Genomic DNA, 7,315 nt, shown 5'->3' with positions numbered 1-7,315 from the left:
CAGGAAGATCGCAGATTTGATGCTGTGCCATGTGATATAATGTCTGAATAGAGTCAGGTCATTATACGGTGGCAAGCTCTGAACTATAAAGCATTCTGAACAAATTATTTTCAAATTGAAGTTAATTGCTTTTTATCAATGAATTACCCGTTAGATGATATATATTATCTGCAGCTCTGCATTGGAATATTTACATTTGAATAAGGCTACAGGTCTAATCCAACTCTGGTCACTTGTTTTCTCTGAAAATACCAGAGGATTGGGGCCAGAAAGGTAAGTGGTTTGAATGATTGTACCTTAGCCATTAAAGCTGCTGTGCTTTTCTGACCCTGATCCCTCAGTATTTTCAGAGGAAACTGATGCCCCAATTCAGAAGGCTCTGTGGCCTTTAGATTTCGATGCTGATCCAATTCCATTGCATCTGTGGTTAATCAAAGAAAAACATTCAAAGGGATGGAATACAGGGTGAAAATGTGTGGCGTATTGTCTGTCATGTCGGAGAGTCAGTTTTGTGCCTGCTGTTAACACAGTGAGGCACAAGAGTAGAGGTCAAGGAGGTGGTAGAAAAGGGGAAAAGAAATATAGGCTGAGTTTACTATTGGTACTTTTGCCCACTTCTTGGCAGTGATTTATGGAAAAGTGTTGGTCAAGATAGGCAGCATATCACCTTCTCTGTCACACTATGTTATATACTGGTCAACCCCTGAGAAAACACTGATCAAGTGGAATTTGGATCTCTAGCCATTGGCTCTTGTTAAAGTTCTACGTAAACAAAGCCAACCAAGGACAACTGTCTCAGCCACCCAAAAGTGAAAAAAGACAGCTCTGGCAGCATAGGATAAGGCAGCTAATGCCCTGCTCAGTGAATGAGACTCACCCTGTAGAATATCCATGCATATGACCAAGGAGCATGAAAAAGAAATGGAGCATTCAGTGCTCATGGCAAACATATCTATCATACTTTGTCATTATACTATGAAATTATACTATGAACACCTAACACTAGGAAATTTTTCCAACTGTGATTTTTTTCACTGTTAAAATCATTTAATATTCTCGAATCTCTAAACAACCTTCTGGGCCAAAGCGGATAAATCACAAGAGCTACAGCTCTCCTAATGGCACATTGGGTAAATTCATTAACCAGACACAAGGTGGTCGTGAGTTACATTTCACACTGGGAGCCCAACTTGCTGTGGCCACATGCACTTTTATATGCATGCTGTAATGTGGAGCAATGGGGCTCTAATTTTCTTTCCACTCCATGTTTGACCAGGAATCTCCCCCACTCTGAATACCTGTCATTGGTGTGTATTGTAATGATTTCAACCTGTTTAGCCTCATTATCAACACACCTTCCTTGACCATCAAGTCCTGGGGTGGGATTCAAACCTGGAGTTTCTGAACAACAGGCAGGGCTGCTACACATTGCACCACAAGACACCCACACAAGCTGGAAGGGCAGTTAAAATCTGCTGACATTGGGGAGAGCAAGGTCACTTGTCCAAAGCCAGGAAGCTCCTTTTTAAATAGTATGTCAGGCCCCAATAACACATCAGAATTTGGCTACAATTTAAATTCAACAGCCACAACAAGAAGAGTGATGTAACATGCACACTGTGCATGAAAGTGAATGGGTACATTGTGTGTGTGTGTGTGTTTGTGTAAGAGCACAGTGTGTGAATGTCTGTATGCGTGTGTATGTGTGTGAGTAAATGGGGGCACTATGAGTGTGTGTGAGAGAGGAAGAGAGAAAATGAGTGGGAGCACTTTGTGAGAGATAATGAATGGGAGCAGTGTGTGTTTGTGTGTGTGAGAGAGAGAGAGAGAAAGAAAAAGTGAATGGGAGCACTGTGTTGTCTGCATGAGAATGAATGGAAACACTGTGTTTTGGAGGGAGTAAATGTCAGACTTTTGTCCAAGAGAGTTGGTGCACTTCAATTCACTAATTTAGCAAGACTGTCTAGTCACTTGTTTTGTTTAATGGAGGGACTAGACTACAGCGAGTACTTAAGTGGATGTCCATCAGTACCAGACATTTAATAAAGAAAATGTTAGTAATGGAAGAGTAGTTTAAATCTGGCAACCTCAGGATTGAGCCCATGCCTGATTTTGGAACTTGCCAGGCTTCGGGGAAAAAAATCAGAACCCTCCATTCAGTGAATAGGGGATAGCGGGAAACCAAATGATATGATTGCAAAGCACTTTAGGTTAATGGCCATTTCACTGATATTAATTCACTTCTCACGCATTGGATTTAATAACTCTGTCATGCCTCCCCACTTCCCTGTGTTTGGGGTCAAGGTTCACTAATCGACTTGGAGCACGGGAAACATCAGATGTGCAAAGCTGATCAGTACTCAGCTTGTCACTGCACCGAAGCAGCAACTCTACGAACTATTCCACTATGAGTCGGGTGGAGTCAAGGTTTCATTAAGCCACTCGGAACACAGACGCAGAATGTTAGCAGGCAGATGCAGTAAGCAATTCGGCCTTTATTGCAAGGAGATTGGAGTACAAGAATATAGAAGTCTTGTTACAATTGTACAGAGTTTTGGTGAGACCACATCTGGAATATTGTGTGCAGTTTTGGTCTCCACGTTTAAGAAAGGATATACTTGCACTGGAGGCAATAGAGTGAAGGTTCACTAGATTAGGCCCTGGGATGAGGGGGTTGTCCTAACATTAGAGGCTAAATAAATTGGGCTTATGGAGAGTAAAAGGCTCAGAGGTGATCTCATTGAAACCTATAAAATCCTGAGGGGACTTGGTAGGGCAGATGCTGAGAGATTGTTTCCGCTGGTCAGGGTGTCTAAAAAACAAGACCACAGTCTTAGGAAAGGGGCCGATCATTTAGGACTGAGATGAGGAGAAAGTACCTCACTCAAAGGGTTGTGAATCTTTGGAATTCTCTCCCTCAGAAGTTTGTGGATGCTCCATTGTTGAATACATTTAAAGCTGGGATAGAGATTTTTGGTCTCTCAGGGAATTAAAGGATACAGGGAGAGTGTGGGAAAATGGAGTTGAAGCCCAAGCTCAGCCATGATCACATTGAATGACAGAGCAGGCTTGATGGGCCTTAAAAACAAAAAACTGCGAATGCTGGAAATCCAAAACAAAAACAGAATTAACTGGAAAAACTCAGCAGGTCTGGCAGCATCGGCGGAGAAGAAGAGTTGACGTTTCGAGTCCTCATTACCCTTCGACAGAATCATGAGGACTCGAAACGTCAACTCTTTTCTTCTCCGCCGATGCTGCCAGACCTGCTGAGTTTTTCCAGGTAATTCTGTTTTTGTGTTGATGGGCCTTATGTCTACTCCTGCTCCTATTTCTTGTGTTCTCATGTTCTTATGTCTGGTTTTCGGACATAGTCAGTTTTCGGGTAGCCAGATTGAGGTACTTTGCCTGCATAGATGTGTATATATATATTTTTTTATATTTTTGGAGGAATGCCTGTGGTTAGTTTGGAAATTGCAGGGGTATTGACCATAATCTTCCAGTCTTTCCTCAGTGTTACGATCCCCAGCTCAGGTTGCCACTGGACAAGCCTGATCCTAGGGTGGAACCCAGATTGATAGATCCTAACTTTTATTTGTCTGTTGAGATATGTGGAGAGTGGCTACTGAACAGTCACCGAAGTCAGTTGGTGAACTTTTATCAAGAAAAAATGTATTCAACAAGAAAAGACATTACAATACTCCTTCAACCACAACTATGACTTTACAGATATATACAGATTTGTGAGGATAATACAAATTACAACAGCTATCTTATACTTTAATGTTTGCAGTAAATAACCAGTCCATGTAAACCTATGGCATCCTGTGGTCAGACACACCACACTTGGAAACTAAGTGACAGATGTCACCTCACCCAGGTGCTATGGATCTTTCTTCAACTCCCCCCAAGATGCTTGTCACACAGTGAGCCAACCAGTCTCACTGAACTCCGTCTTTCACCCGAGGGTTTCCAATCTCCACTCTCCAAGAACTTGCTTTGGAATTTTCTCCCATACCAACACATTCTCTCAGACGCCTTCCGCAAGGGTTCACCTCCAGGGTTTTGAACTCTCCTTCAGATGTTCTTCTTCCCTGGGTCACCACATGCATTCAAGCTGTCTTCCATGCACTCTCTCTCACAAACTCAGCCATCAACAGTACACCACTGTTTCACATGTCCATAGCAAAGAGTTACAGACCTTCAGCTGTCTCTTTGGACTTTCTTGGCTCTTGCAAACTGTTCTCATTTTAAACCTCTTTTCTTCAGCTTTTGTATCTTTAAATCTGAATCTTGGAGCCTTTCTCTCTGCCCCTCACTCTTAACTTCACTTAACAGGGGCTTTTCCAGGTTCCTGTCTTTCCTTTGACTAGAAGGTCTTTTTTTGGACTTTTCCCTCTTCCGCTATCCTGGATTTTTGGGGTTTTCCTTAGCTTGGGATTGGCAATTTTGTATCCGCATTGCTACTTTCCCTTTTATTCCATGAGCTATAACTATTCTCACAAAACTGTTGTGTGGCACTGTATCAAACACCTTTTGAAAGTCCATATATGCCACATCAACAATATTAACCTAATCGACCCTATTATCTCATTAAAAAACTCCAGCAATTTGGTTAAACATGATTTTCCCTAATGAAATCCATACTTGCTCTTTCTAATCAACCCACATTTTTCCATGTGACTAATAATTCTATCCCTTTTCTCCAGTCTCTCCTGGCAGCAACTTTCAAAAAAAAAAACAACTGAACTCCACAGCTTCCAAATCAAAACTGCTGTTTCTCTTCTTCTGTGTGTGTGTCTGTGGGAGGGACCTGTTTCTCTGCCTCCCTGTAGCTAGGCAACAGTTCAATTCTTCTACTCTTGTTTGTTTAACTTAGCTGCAGTAGTCGTAGAAAACCTCATTAGAAATGCAAGCACCCTTTTAAATTGAAACTAAAACTCCATTAACCTTTCGTAACACAGAGACACAGAAATACAAATCAAACTTAAACTTTAAAGCTAAATCTCATCCCTAACACCTACAAATACCAATTTGGTTACTTAAACTATCTCTATTTCCTAACACTAGACTCAGGGGAGGTACCAGGGGACTGGAGAATTGCAACCATTACACCCTTGTTCAAAAAAGGTTGTAATGATAAGCCCAACAAAATTATAGGTTTAACTTTGGTGGCGGGGAAGCTTTTAGAAACAATTATTCGGGATAGAATTATTAGTCACATGGAAAAATGTGGGTTGATTAAGAAGAGCAAGCATGGATTTCATAAGGGAAAATCGCGTTTAACTAACTTGCTGGAATTTTTTAATGAGATAATAGAGAGGGTCGATGAGCGTGATACTGTTGATGTGGCATATATGGACTTTCAAAAGGTGTTTGGTACATTGCTACGCAATGGTTTTGTGAGAATAGTTATAGCTCATGGAATAAAAGGGAAAGTAGCAATGCAGGTACAAAATTGGCTGAATGGTAGGGAACAGAGGGCAATGGTCAATGGATATTTTCTGGGCTAGAGGAAGGTCTGTAGTGGAGTTCCCCAGAGGTCAGGATTGGGACCCTTGCTTTTCCCGATATATATTAATGATCTAGGTCTTGGTGTGCAGGGGACAATTTCCTTGAAGCTTAGGAGTGTTTTAAACTGCGAGGAGGACAGTATAGAACTTCAAAAGGGCATAGACAAGTTGGTGGAGTGGGCAGATAAGTGGCAGATGAAGTTCAATGCAGGGAGGTGTGAGGTGATTCATTTTGGTAGAAAGAACATGGACAGACAATATAAAATAATGGGTGAAATTTTGAAGGGGGTGCAGGAGCAGAGAGATCTGGGTGTATAGGTGCATAACTCATTAAAGGTGCCAGGATAAGTGGAGAGAACAATTAATAAAACATACAGTCTCCTAGGCTTTATTAATAGGGACATGGAGTACAAAAGCAAGGAAGTTATACTAAATTTATATAAAACACACGTTAGACCTTAGCTGGAGTATTGTGTACAGTTCTGGGCCTTACTCTTTAGAAAGGATGTGAAGACATTAGTAGGTTTGCAGAAGAAATTTATGGTTCCAGCGATGAGAAACTTCAGTTATAAAAATAGATTGGAGAAGTTGGGATAAAAGCAAAATACTGCGGATGCTGGAGAAGTTTTGGAGAAATTGGGATTGTTTTCCTTGGAGAGGAGAAGGCTAAGAGGAGATTTAACAGAGGTGTTCAAAATCACGAGAGGGTTGGACAGAGTAGATAGGGAGAAACTTCCTGCTCATAAGAGGATCGAGAACAAGAGAGCACAGATTTAAAGTGATTGTAAAAGAAGCAAATGTGATGTAAAAGAAACTTTTTCACTCAGCAAGTGGTTCGAGTCTGGAATGCACTGCCTGGAAGTGTGGGGGTTGGTTCAATCGAAGTATTCAAGAGGCTATTAGATGATTATTTAAATAGAAACAATGTTCAGGGTTATGGAGAAAAGGCAGGAGAATGGCAATGAGTCATAATGCTCATTTGGAGACCCAGTGCAGACACAATGGGCCGAATGGTCTCCTTCTGCACTGTAACAGTTCTATGATTCTGTGATAGTTCCTTTAGGTCACAGTAATGCTCCCTATGTGCTGCCCTATAGCTTTCAACCAACTATTACTTACACTGAAACAACAGAAGAATCTTGTTGAAGATGCAAATGGAGCAAGTAAGATGCGGTCACAGCCATTTCGTTCAGGCTGCAGTAATAGTGATGTCCTCAGTATGGCAGTGAAATATCCCTGTTCTTTACCCTGAACAACGTGAGAATTGTTTTTGAAAAATGAAGCAGAGCAGGTGAAACAGTGGGTCAAGCTTCCATAGTTTGTCCCAGTTTTATCAGTGCAACATGTGTGACGTCATCCGAACCAGCACTAAAGTCCAGGACAACTTAAGCATTAGTTATGACAAACTTAAATCAAGATTCCAAAATCTTTAACAGTTGTTTTAAAATAATAAAAAATAACCCTCCCAAAAAACATGCCACCCAACCCCAAATCGAAATGATAAACATAGTGGGCTGAATTTTTCCGTTGGCGAGACGGGGGCAGGGCCTGTTCACCGACACGAAAATGATGCAGGATGATGTCAGAGGGAACCCCCAATGTCATTCCGCCCCATTTAAATCTTCAGGAAGGCGGGGAGTGGGAGGGGTGGGGTAGCACGATCAGCTGTCCACCCGCCGACCTGTCAGTGGCCAATTGAGGACATTGACAGGATCATTAAAACAATTAAAGGACCTACCCGTCCAACCTTAAGGCTGGTGAGCAGGCCAGGAGCCCCAGTGGGCTTCTGAAAAAACATGAAACCT

The sequence above is a fragment of the Carcharodon carcharias genome, chromosome 9 (genome assembly GCF_017639515.1).
Source record: "Carcharodon carcharias isolate sCarCar2 chromosome 9, sCarCar2.pri, whole genome shotgun sequence".
NCBI lineage: Eukaryota > Metazoa > Chordata > Chondrichthyes > Lamniformes > Lamnidae > Carcharodon > Carcharodon carcharias.
This window is presented reverse-complemented; position numbering follows the sequence as displayed.